Consider the following 14,188-nt stretch of genomic DNA (forward strand, 5'->3'; position numbering starts at 1 on the left):
TCCGTTCTGTTGACTCTAACCAATATCCAGTTAAAGCAAAAGCGATTGAGTTGAATTACAAAAAATACTAGAAAATGTGCATGTTCTCACAAAGATTCACTGCGTTTACGAATCACATTCCCATTTTTTCGAAATCTAGTCAATATTAGCTATTTTCTACTCTAAAACGTTTTACACTTAATTAACTTTAAGCCAATTGGAGAGCTCTTCGCAAACAGTAAACTGTTTGCTTTAGTCAACTCGATAAAAAGAAGAAAATGGGGGTTGGGGAAGAACATTTCAAAATACAAGGTGATGTCCAAAGTAAACAGGACTTTTTGAATCTAGGGCCCGCTAGTGGAACCATCTATATGACGGCTTGTGCATTAGAATCTGCTATTTTTATCGATTGTCCAGTGAGAAAATGAGCTTTGAACAAACAGCCAACATTAAATTTTGTTTTAATATTGATAAAACTTTTACCGAAACGTTTCAATTATTGCAACAAGTTTATGGCGATGATTGCCTATCCCGTAGCAGAGTGCACAAGTGGTTTACACGTTTTGAAAATGGTCGTGAGGACATAAATGAAGATCAACATGTGGGCCAATCAAAATCCGTGATCACCGGAAATTGCATCGAAACTGTGCGTGAAATCATCAAAAATCAGTCGAAGTCATCATTGAAATTCATAGAAAGAAATTGAACATCTCCAAATTTTCGATTTAACGCATTTTGACCGAACATTTAGGCTTACGAAAGGTCTGTGCACGGTTTGTTCCGCACAATTTGACTGACGACCATAAATTGCTCCGAATCCAACATTCAAAGGCGATCTTGTGACCAATTATTTGACCAAAAATCACATTTCAACCGCTAACCACTCCCCGTATTCACCTGATATGGCACCATGCGACTTCTTCATTTTCGAAAAAATGCATTTGCAGACCTAGAGGCCATTCAAAAGGACTCCACCGGCATACTGACGGCCATACCAGACAACAAGCTAAAATTCGTTCGACATGCTTTTGAACCGTGCAAAAAACTGTATTGACGCAGAAGGAGACTATTTTGAATAAAATAAATTGACTTTGCCGAAAAAACCACTTGTTCAGTTTTTTTTAAAGTCCTGTTTACTTTGGAACACAACTTGTATATTATACTAAAAGTAGATTCCATTTCAAAACCGCAAGCAGTCTCTTACTCAAAAGTTCTTAAAACAAGGGAGGCAATACTACGGCAATGAGACGGAAAGGCTGCGGCAAAAATACTTAATTTTCATTTTTATTGACATTTGAGGTCAATGCTTTGAAACATTTTAAAACTATAGTTATGTATGTGTGTGAATGTTCCATACTTCCAGCATATCTACAAGCGTAAATGAGCTGTGGCTTCGGAAGCGCTTAAATGCACATCACGTTTTCAATTTAAAAGATATTATTGCCATTTGACACATGTCATGTGTGTGCTGCAGAATGAAAGAAGGTTCTAAAAGGAATGAGAAAAAATATTGAATAAAAATGTTGCACAAAAAGTCAATACTTTTTTAAATTGAATACACAAATTCCTACAAACTTACGTACTGCGAAAAAGTCTCAAATTTCAACAAAAGTACAAAAACGAAGAGAGTGGGGAATGACAACGCAAAATATTGCCAATTGCAGCCATCAAATTGTGAACTTTTATTACCTCGCCAACAAATTAAATTGACCAAATAAAATCTTACTTTCCACTGGTTTATTATGCTCCGACCACGCGCTTTGTTTTGCATTTTTAATTGGGCGCTCATTTACGAAATTGTTTTTGTTATCTTTTTGTGAAAATTGTATATTTTTGATTTAGTTGTTTTTTGTAATTTTTATTGTAATTTACTTGCACATTTGCTTTGTTGTGTGTTATTATTTAATTAATATTTGAGTTTCTAAATTTGAAATTGATTTATTTCAAGATCACGACAGCCAAAATAAAATAATTGTTTAGGGGCACGCCCAGTGTGACCGCCTAAACACAAGGTGATTTATGGGATTTTATTTTTAAGAAAACTACAGCAAGACATATTTAACAAGGAGGAGCATATATTTCTACATAATCAAAAATAAAATAATATTTTTAACCGGTTTCGCTATTTTCAAATTTACTACAGCAACAAGCAGCCACATTTAGTAGACTGTAACTCAAAAAAAAAAATATTATATATTCACTATAAATTTTAGTATGTTATTTTAAAATTGGAGGTTATTAAATATAACCTTTTCTAGGTTATGTGTTTATCGGAGTGGTTACAGACAAGAGAAGTTTAGTAGATTTCTTGCAGTTTTCAATAAAATAACGTTCCTCCTACCAATTACTAATTTGGGAGACTAGTAAAAAGCTAGAGAAATTTTATTCAAATCCATCGAGTAGTTCTTGAGTTGCTTTAGGTTGAAGCCACACAGAAGTCTTCACACATTGAAAATACTGGAGCATGTTTCCAAAAATGGCTGAACTTTAACAAAAATATGTCAAACTGTGTATAAACATGCGAGCTAAAAATCAACCAGTCCAGCACGAAGTGAAGAAAATATAGCAGCCGCAGCTGAGAGTGTAACCGAAAACCGTGGAAAGTGGATTCAACACCGTTCGCAGCAACTTGGACTGACGTAGGCAAGGACTTGGCACATTTTACGCCGAGATGTTAAATTGAAAACGCACAAAATACAGCTTGTGCATGAACTGAAGCCGATCGACCTTCCTAAGCGACATGGCTCCGCTCTATGGGCTCTGAAAAAGATCAAAAAGAACATCCAACCTTTTCGAGCTAAATTTTGTTCATCGATGAGGCACATTTCTGACTCAATGGGCTTGTAAACAAGCAAAATTGTCGCATTTAGGACCAAAAGTAAACTGAAGGGATTCAAGAGCCGCCATTTCATCCAGAAAAACAACGGCTTAGTGTAAATTGTGCGTCGGTGGAATCATCGGTCCATATTTCTTCAAAAATTATGCCGGTGAGAACGTAACCATCAATGGCGAACGTTTTCGCGCTATTATAACTGACTATTTGATTACTGAAATTGAAGCTCGTGATCTCGGTGAAATTTGGTTTCAACAAGACGGCGCCACATCGCATCAATCAGTGAATTTGTTGAGAGGTGAGCAGATAATTTCAGGTTCTGGGCCGGTCGAATGGCCACTAAGATCGTGTGACATCACACGGTTAGACTTATTCCTGGATGGGCCATCTAAGATGCAGCCACGGCCAACATTTGAAAGAGACAATCTTCAAAAGTAAATACCAATGAATGTTCTTTCGAATAATAATAAACACTCACCATTAAATTTGACGTTTCTGTGTTTTTTTTTAAGTAGAGACCTTCGAAATCGATCTCCCTTTATATGCATATATAAATGCATTATTGGATGGGCAACCATTTATTTTAAATAACTGTCGACACAATCTAAAGCGTTAAGTGGCAAGGAGGTGTTAACAAACATTACGTTTGCAACACATTACAACAATTGGTCACGCAATGCTTTTGAAAAATAAAAAAACCGAAAACGAAAACAAAAACAAAAAACCGAATAAATATGAAATATGCTAAGTGACCGACAATTATGAAAACTTAAGGTTGGGCGGAAAAAAATTAATTGCAGCAACAAAATATCTACGCATGCACGCAACTGAATGTCAACGAGTCGAATGTGTCAGTGCAACGCAGCGCTATGTGCCTCATGGTGAAGGTGCGGCAGCGTTGCGCTGACGTGCCAACCCGGGCGTGTAGAGCAATGATGCTCCAGGGACACTGGACACGAGATGATGGCTGAGTTGAGCACTGACTAGAAATTGTTGTTAACACAAATGCATTGCTTTGATTATACTGTTAAGCATACATATATACTGCTTCTGATTGTTGTTTTGATGGCACTGTTTATGGCGGTAACAAGCAAAAGGCATGTTGTGGTATTTAATTTGTTTTGTGATTTTCGATTTTCTGCTCGTTTGCATTTTTATATTTTTTTTTTTATATTTTGTTGTTGTTGTTGTTATAATTTTACTTGCTGGATACTTTATGCATACAAACATATATCAATCTTCTTCTCATCATTACTTCCTACACTTATGTGGTGGCATTTCTCCGCACCTCAAGCTGCGTTCATTCAGCTGAGCTGTTAAATTTCTTGACCGCACAGCTGTTCGCTCGCAAGCCGAGCAATATTGGGTCAAGTATTCAGTGTTTGTTTTACCAATTTTCGGATTTAATTTTATGATTGCACAGACACACTTTGAGCCAAAGTCGAAGGCGTGGAAAATACACACATTAACCAAGGATTGAGAGCGAAGTGGTAAAGTAGCAAAATAAGCGCCAAAAAATGGACCGACACTTGGTGTACTCAGCTAATTCGAGATTTTTGTTTTTGGAGTTGTAAAATTGTAGAATTAAATGTATACACTGAAAATAATACTTTTACTTCTTTGAAAATAAATCGAACAAATGTGGTTTTTTGCCATCTTTTGGTGTCACATATCCCACATATAAATCCTTGCGTTTAATAAAACGGTTGAGAATTTCATATTACGTTAAACGAATAAATAAATCATTACCATAACGAAATTATACGAGTAGACAAGTTATCAAAAATTCACAGATTTTTCCAAAATAAATTATAATGAAAGTAGAACAAGCTCACAAATTTATGCATACCTCGTCAAGCTCACTGTAAGCTTGAAGCAAAATTGTTAAAGTTATAATAGACGAACTTCAAAACAGCGCATCCAATAATAAAAGTGTTATCCGGCCCATAAATCACGTTTAGTGCGACGCTCACGACTCGGCAACATACAAACGATGCCGATCGCCGTACGATAAGCAGTAAATCGGCGATTACGTGAAATATCAATAAACTTTCAGGAGGTGAACGCCTGAGACAAACACAAAAACAAGAGAGAAATTAAAATTATAACAACAAAAAACGAAAATAAAACAACAAAAATAACAACAATCACAATAAAAATTAACGTGCCCCTCAGACGCCATATACGACCATTTACAGGCATGTATCACCCAATAAGTACATACATATGTATGTGTGAAAATATTTCGACAAACAAAAAAGGTGTAAATGAGCTCAGCACAAAAGCATGCGAATTACTAAATTTGCAAAAATTCCCACATATAATATTCGATTTTTAATTTTAGCGTTCCATTCAAATGTAAATTTGTTAATTGTTTACAAAATTCCTCGGGTTTGCATGAAATTGAAGCTTTAACTAAGTTATTTGCACAAAAAATAGAGAATATCGAACAATTCTGGATTAAAAATATTAGCCTAGTTACCTTACACACGGATTGTATACAATATTTTTTTCATGAAAGTAATTTCTATTTGAAAAAAAAAAAAAAACACCCAAATGGTAGCATGGTAGCCGTTGTTTGCCGGTTAAACGCCAATAATTTCAGGAATTTTTTAAAAATTACACTGTGATACAAAATAAATTATTTATTTGCAAGTGATGAAGGCAACATTTCATAAGTGCTTTAAAGCTTTAGCTCTATAAACTTTTTGTGCGCTTTTGAGCTTGGTAACCGAAAAAAGTTGTTTACAGAAAAAATTCAAAGAAATTCGAACAAATATTGAAATTATTCAAATGTTCAGGAAAATTGCGGTATTTGGCTGTTCTCGGGTCAAATAACTTTTCTTTCTATTTATTTTAACAAAAAGCTGCCGCTAGGTCGCGCTGTGAAACATCATATTGCTATTTTGTAGGGTTTTACTTGGAAAAATAATAATTGGATGTTTTTCCAATAAAATCCCACTTTAATTGAAAAAGTGATGTGGCAATGTTTATTGCACTGGCATATTGTCAGGTTACATGCACTCCAAGTACTTTTCTCCTGTGTTTATTTGTTACAGAATTATTATTTATTATTTTATACATTGCAATTTTAATTTCGCGCTCAGTATGTCAGACGGTCTACGCGCCGCAAAAACTTTCATTTTCCATTCATGCAATTACATTTTATTGTATTTGGCGCTTTGTTTTCGCCATTTTTTGCTCCATATTTGTCCATATTTGTTTACTTTGCCATTCTGTTGTGGCTCCACTTCTATTTTGTGTTGTCTGTTGTCTGCCTTTATTTTGCGAAATAAATGTAGGTAACCTTGACGCTTAGTCATAAATGAAATAAATACATACGAACAGTTAAAGCAACGAGTAATGAAATCGAATGAATGGAAAGGTGATAAATAATAAATGCGGCAACAAAAATTGTCACGTCAAATTAATCTAAATTCTAAATGGAATAAATTCTGAAACTGAAATACCAAAAATATATTTCTGCATAAATTTCGATTAAATGTAGTACTTTTCATAAATGAATGCTTTGCAGATTATGCCGATTGTTGTTTTTCAAAGCACTCAATACCAGCTTTGTTGCCAACAATTTGCTTTATTGCAATCGGTTGATGGATGAGACACATAAAGAGGCGCGAGAAAAGATATACATACAATGGCGTTCGGATTGAGTGTTTCAGTTGCGTTACATAGTAGGTCGAAGAGAATCACTAGAACTGGTTGAAATCTAAGCAACTTTTAGATTTCAACCAAGGCACAAACCTAAAAATATAAGATTAGCACGGAGAAGTACTAAACAGTTTTGTATGAATTTTTTTCTTTAAGCACTCTACAGAAATCTATATTAGTATGAATTACTGCCTTCACAATGCAGCTAATAGTAATTTTGAAACTTCTATAGACACCAAGGACCATACATTTATACGATATTTAAGTAGATATGTAACTATTTAACCATAAAACCTATTTGAGGACCATAGAAATATGATTCGTGTTAATTTTCTGACGCTGCTTCCTTCCTCGTTTTCAGAATAGTTGGAACTACACGGAACTAACTACATCTTCTAAGACTAAATTAAAGCTAAAAACGCCTACTCATCCAATTTGGTTTTGTGTTATTGAAACAGTACTAGTTTAGAGCTTTACATTTCATGAATTCCATAGACCAAAAAACATGTTATTATCATAAATCATTGCATTGTGAAGGATAATGGTTACAATTGGTAGAGAAAATGACATCTAAGATATTCTCTCTGATTCTGGCATATGCAGGAATACTTCTGAGATAACATATACGAAGTCCTGCCTTAGACTGGACAAATTTATATAACTTTTATGTTGAGATTACTACAGAAACTTCACAGTGATACATCTTTACAAAAGCTGTGTATATAATAACCTGACTTTTAATTAATATTTTTGTAAAATAATCACAAACTCTCGCCTCAACCAATCCGAGAGATGACCTTTCATTCTTCACCATCCACGAAGCCTAAATTAATAAATTTGAAATATTTTTGACACACTTTCAGAGCGAAAAAATAATTTTTCAAGAAGGCCAACACTTAAAATATTCACTACATAATTAAAATGAATCCATACTGGTCTAAAACGCCAGCAGCGTTGATGCAGCCAAAAAGGGAACGAAATATATACCCAAATACATATACATATAGACCTGTACAAGCATAATTTGAAACATAGAAACCCATTAAACAAATTGTTACTTTGAAGAGACAGCCAACAAAAGCACTGCAAACTCTTTATATATATTTATCGACAACTATACGTGCAAATTAGGGTGTACCAAAAATGTAGACCGAATAATATTTTGTGAAGCTTGAACCTTCTACAAGTTTTAGTGATGATAGATGTAAGAAATATACAGGTTTACATTACATTAAGGCGTGACATAAAGGAATCAAAGTTTAAACACCTCTTTGGGAACAAAGGAAAATAATTATTCTAAAATTTGATACGAGTATATAAATTTTAATCCGATTAGAGGCGGTGAGTGTGGCGCATTGATGAAAGATACAACTACTTTAAGCGTGTTTAAATCAAATTTCATCTCGTAAATATACTGTATTAGTATTAATTTCAGGTATGGTATAGCCAATAGTCCCATATTTTCCTCAAACTAAGATTTTATAAATATATGGAAGGTGATAAATTTGACAAGCTTACATTGAAGGAATCGATATATAATATATTTATATATATATATATAGTAAATTTGGAACTAAATCAAAAATAATTACCCATTCGTTATTTTTTAGGATCACCTTAATACACAAATATCATATATAACATTGTTCCATACAACTAAAGGTGGGAAATGGGGAGAGCACAACAAATTGCCGGATATAGTTTTGTTTTTACTCGCAATTTAAGTTTATACACAACAAAAGAGCGCAAAGCACGAAAAGGAAGCGGCGAAAACATTGCCAAACCGGATAGTCAAAGTACCGCAGAATAGTGGAAATGCAATAGCTGTGGAAGAATAGCAAAACAATAACGCTTCGACAAAAATATTTCCACGTTCCACATTCCTACCAAATAGCACGGTGGAATATTAGAATTTCTATAATTGATGGTATGACAAAAACAATTATCTCAAACAGAAAATACTCGTATTCAACGAAAAATGTTAAAAATTATTTGTACTAACGGTAAGTGGTAGGAAGCGCAGAGTAGCGAATCGGTGAATAATGAATGCAGCGAAATGCTTAAAACGTTGCCGGCGAATAAAGGCAGCGCAGATTCATTCACAAGCAATGCAGAACAAAGCGCGAAATTCACTCCGAAAGACACATAGCTAAGGAGCACCAGAGGAATTCCTAAAGCACGAAAGATAATGAAAGCAGTTGTAAATGGAATTTTGAGCTGCAAAAGGGTTGCAAGACGGAACGAAGCCAACTAACCACTTGTAGTTATTATTTTACTTAATTACAGCGTGGAAAATTGTTTCTGTTTTTGTATTGTTGTGCGAGTAAATTAGCGGAAGGAGTATAACGGTGCTGGGTTTTTGGCAGAAAATAACAAATGAGAGACTTTGTGGAAGCATGGTAATTGCATGGGGAAATTGCGAAAGAAGTTGCAGCAAAGAAGAGGCAATCCAAGGCACAGCAAGGACACAGCTAAAATCGAAAATTTTATTAAAAATTATAGAAGCAGCAAAACAAGTATGCTGATATATATAAATCTTCTGACCGTGTGTTTGCATTTGAACTGCTCCTAAACGTATGGACCGATTTTGATGAAATTTTGTGTGTATGTTCAAGGAGATTCGAGAATGGTTTAGATTTACAATTTGGTCCACTGGAAAGTGTTTTTTTTAATTAATTTTTCATTTGTAATTGATTGCTAATTTTAAATGTTTGACCGATGAATGGCGCTACCATCGCAGTATTCAATATTCAAACCTTAAATTGGCGTAAACGTGCATTAAACAAAACGATGCCAAAGTAAAAGGCGACATCTGTAGATCAAGTTTTCATTTTGTGGACAGAGTTGTTCGTTCTTAAGTAATAAATTGGGTCATTCAATACATCTATGGGTAGCTATACTATTTTTTTCATACCTGCTAACTATTGGAGGGGGTATCTTGACAGGCAATTTACAATTGCAAATGGTCTGGCATAAAAAATAGTGACATAACTGAAGTGTTGATAAAAAGGTCTATTAAAATTTGAGATATACAGAAATCTTTTCGAAGCATTGCACAGAGCAATGCAATATTTAAACGGGAACGAAGAATACGTATGTATATGCGTACAATTTCAAACTGATCCATCCTGAAAAATAATAAAATTGCTAAATATTGGGAATGATAGAATAGAACTGCAATCAAACACACAATGCAATGAATTAAAACTGGCTCATTTATCATTTGATGAATAATATACCACGGGCATCCCAAAAGACTGATGCCATAACCTGGCCAGCCGATTTTTTTGTCTTTTCACGCTTGAGAACCGTTTCCTCATATGCAGTCCACTAGGCTGACAGTCGATTGGACTTGATTGATTTCACTGATGCACAGCCCAAATTCAATAGTATTTTTACCCCAAAAACCAATTCTTTCTTAACGCACGAAATGCTTTTTGATTAATTTTTGTTGCTTCATCAGAAATGCGATTATTCCTTAACTAATATTTATAATCTAACTAATAGAAATCATATAGATGGTATTAGTAGTACTATCTATGTATCAGCTACAGTAAAACTTGGGCGGGTCCTCTAGTACTTACATATATAAAAATGTGACTATATTCAAAATTTAAAACAGCAACTATTATGTTTTTCATAAACCAAATGGCGATGACTGGCCTCAGGCTCCCGAAGAACGCGTGTAAAGATTTGATATGTCATAAATTCTCAACTCTAAACTGATTGGTCTTACGAAATGTGTTTCAGACAAACGAACGTGATTAGAAATCGATTAAAATAAGCCCACCAATGAAAAGTTGAAATCTCGAAGTCGTGAAAAAGAAATCCATGCTCTATCACAATTTAAACGAAGTTGAAAAATTTTTTAAACACGGAAAGTTTTATAGCCTTTTCGTATAGCTGCTTTCGATTACCGATAGGCGCGATTAACGTTCAGCTGTTCTTCATTTTGTATTTTTCCTAATGTTTAAAATTCATCAGCTCGTTGCTATTTCATCAATGTACACAACCAAATTTACAGCCTGGACAATAACCTAAATCAACAGCATGAACAATAACCCGCGGAGTTGAATTTCACTTTCTAGCCAGACAATTGATCAATTAACTTTTGCGCGAAAAGGCATTTTCGATCGAAATATGTTTGTTTTCAATTAATTAATTTTAATGCAATTTAATATAAATTATTATAGCTTACTTACATAGGTTTACATATGACTAGATCGGTATAATTTTTCGTATTCATGAACCTTTATGTTTTTAAAACCAGTTGAACCGTAGAAGTAGTAGCTTACCTGCAAATAATAAAAGAATGGACTCTATGAATTAAACATTTGAAATATACATATATACATATATACTAAAAAATTATTTACAATATCTTTTTTTATCTTATACTAGGGTGACCCTTGAAGCTGAGAATATATTTATGTCATAATTTCCAATACTTGACTCTTACGACTTTGCTACTTTATTATAATCAATGTCACCCATAAATTTTGATACAGATTATGGATGGTTCTACGATTTTATATTATTTCTGCATAGTTATACATATGTATGTATATAATACCTAAACAGTAATATAATATACTTGTATAGTCTATACGTGGGCTGCTATATATATTTCTGGCCTAATAATGAAAATAGGCAAATATATCAATGAAAATGTTTTTTCTCGTTAGATTTGGCTCGTCTTGGAAGACCCACACGGTCGATTGCTGTTTTGTTTCGGGCTCATACGCATAGATCCATGATTCGTCACCTGTGACGATCTTATAAACGTCTTTTGAAGCATCGCGATCGTATTTTTTCAGCACATCTTTACACCAATCCACACGAGCCTTTTTTTGAGCGATTGTCAAATTGTGCGGGATCCAACGAGAACAAACCTTTTTTACGGCCAGATGTTCATGCAATATCGAATGTATGCTGGTGGGAGAAATGCATAGGCATGCCTCTATCTGAAGGTATGTTACATGACGGTCTTGCATTATCAGTTCACGTACGGCATCGATGTTTTCTAGCACAACGGCTATTTTTGGACGACCTTCACGGAATTCGTCTTTGAGCGAGCGTCGGCCACGATTGAATTCGTTGTACCAGTTTTTCACAGTGCTATATGATGGTGTTTCATAGCCATACAAAGATTTTAGTTCATCGATGCACTCTTGTCGTGATAATCCACGTCGAAAGTTGTGAAAAATGATCGCACGAAAATGTTCACGAGTTAATTCCATTTTTTGGCCGAGATGAATTTTTTAATTCCCTGTAAATAAAACAATTCACGATTAAATGACAAAACGTTCTGAGTGATGTTATGCTAAAAAATGTCAAACTTTCCAATGGAAATGTCAGATTGCACCTGGCAACACTTAGTGTTGCCTAGTCCAGAAATATATATAGCAGCCTATGTATACGTATATAGTAATTCGTATCTTTTGCCATTATTATTTCTATTCTTCTGCTTTTCTACTTCTTTCATTTGTTCTGTCTGAGTACAGATCTTTAAACTTTTGCGCACTTGTTTGTGTACATTTTAAAGTTATTTTATAAATGCGGTCGACAGACAATGTGGTGTGGCAGCCGCATTTGACGATGCCGGACACGTGTGAGCTGTTGCACTATTTGCAATGTGTGTCAATCTACACAAATATATTTGCATCTAAGTATATATATATAACCGCTATTATGTCACATGACGTATTTCCAATTCATATTTTAATTAATTTGCTAATATTTAATCTTTTGTGTTCTGCAACTAAAACTTGAAACTAAATAATCGATGAATTAACATAAACTCTCTGCCAAGGTCCATCATATACAATATATTCTCTTTCATTCTTTGAACGAACATATCCATCGAAAATATCGTGAAGTGCTAAAGATTTTTATGGGCGGAACTTGTCAAAGGTGAAAGGAAGTGGAAAAGTCTAAGCACTTTCTTCTCTACCCAACTTTCGCAAGACTAAGATTGAAGCATTTCCCTTTCCACGCTTTCTACGAACCCAACGTATTGGAACGAACTGATATTATACGCCTCAATAAATTTATTGCAGGCTCTAGTCGCCTTGATCTTATGGAACGGTATTTTTTATCTATACCCAGCAGTTCCAGGTATCTCAACGAACAAGCATTTCTATTAACTATTTACCTAATCTAACCTAGTTGTTAAGCTGCACGTGATTGTTTTGATGAAAGACACTAACGTGATCAAAGCTTTAGAAACACTAAGCTGTTAAGTCCACAGTTAACTGCTGAATCTTGTGTGGTTGGTGTCACACAACACATGATCGCCTCTGGCTTAAGATACGATTTAATTCATCACTATTTTTTTCCTTTCAATCAAGACATTATGTCGACTATCTATACAGATAAATAGAAGTATCACAGACTATTGGTTTTTCTTGACCAATTGTTTGTTCGATTCGCTAAACTTCGAGAGTAGAGTGAGTGGAGTGGCATCAATCGCTAAGGTTGGAATCTTTCTAGCAAGTTCTGCTATAAAACATATATCTTATGAAGAAACTCAAATATAACCTTGAAATAAAGTAAAATCTAGCTATCGAACGGTCAGGGACCATTCGAACTTAAGCAAACTATTACGACTTAATCCCGCCATTTTAAAGCTAACAATTTCTTAAATTTTCAAAACGGTAAATCAAGCGTTGGCAAGTTTTCCACATGAAATTGTAGATAGTTTGCTTTCTCAAGAATACAATTTTTATTGTTTTTGGTATTGTAGTAGAGAAAAGTTTGGGAACGCTGCCGTAGTCCATGGTCGGATATAAATCCGAGTCTTTTCCGGTGGCCCGAATGTCATGCGAATATAGAAGACCTCTATAGTGCTTGTTTAAGAGAAGAGTCCAAATCCATTTTGGAAAGTGAAGGCCTCTGTCTTAGCCCATGCTTAATTGTTAAGAATTTTAATTATTCAAAGATCGTAAATCACGGTGGCAAGAAATATTATACTCATACAAATTAGCTTCCCATACAAACTGACCCTTCTCAACATTGGAAGAGTTATTTCGCAAAGTATTACTTAAACCGTTTTGAGAGCTTTACGAATTGAAGACCCACACACTAAATAGCCTTTTTGAGTCAATGCTCAAAAAACCACTCAATCCTTGTTGTTATTGCAATTTAATTTTCTGCAACTCCAGCAGCCACTCGGAAAATTTATGTTCCACAGATTTCCGACAGCTTTACGCAGCTTCGTTAAAAATTTCTTCCAAAACGTGGCTTACTCACTTCAAATACGGCCAAAGCCGCCACAATGCAAGCAATTTACAGTTAAGCAAGGCAAAACTGTGTGTTTTTCTTGAGATTTGCACAAATTTGCAAGCAAAATTTCATTTTCGCCATGAAATCTTCAACTAGCTACCAACTGCAGCAATAACAGCTGGCGAGCGCTTGACTTGTGCGGCTGCTTGGGCATGTGTGTGTGTGTGTGTGTGTCGGTGTGTTGGTTGGCGCATACAATGGGGAAAACAAATCCATAAATGGCGCGAAGATTTATGCAAAGTGAAAAATTGTTGCAAGCAAAGCGTTTATTATGCAATCAACGGCTGTCCATCAGCAATGCAGATTTGTTGTTATGCGTCTAGTAGCTTTGTATGGTCACACACACACCCATACACATACACAGCTGGTATATAAATGCGCATTTGGAAGTTCGAGCATATACATGTATATATACATATATAC

The 14,188-nt window shown here is 34.8% G+C and overlaps 1 protein-coding gene across 3 annotated transcripts in view; it reads right to left on the reverse strand.

Annotated features, from left to right (window-relative positions):
* Positions 1–14,188, reverse strand: part of LOC105229624 (poly(U)-binding-splicing factor half pint) — a 320,705-nt gene that overhangs the window by 148,887 nt on the left and 157,630 nt on the right. The window contains exon 4 of one of the 3 annotated variants that reach the window (XR_007421708.1): positions 6,839–9,395. The exons of the other annotated variants lie outside the window; for them this stretch is intronic. The gene's annotated coding sequence lies outside the window, so the exon portion shown is untranslated. Of the gene's footprint in view, positions 1–6,838; positions 9,396–14,188 lie in introns of those variants that run through there. 3 annotated transcript variants of the gene reach the window in all.

Source organism: Bactrocera dorsalis, chromosome 2 (assembly GCF_023373825.1).
Source record: "Bactrocera dorsalis isolate Fly_Bdor chromosome 2, ASM2337382v1, whole genome shotgun sequence".
Lineage (NCBI taxonomy): Eukaryota > Metazoa > Arthropoda > Insecta > Diptera > Tephritidae > Bactrocera > Bactrocera dorsalis.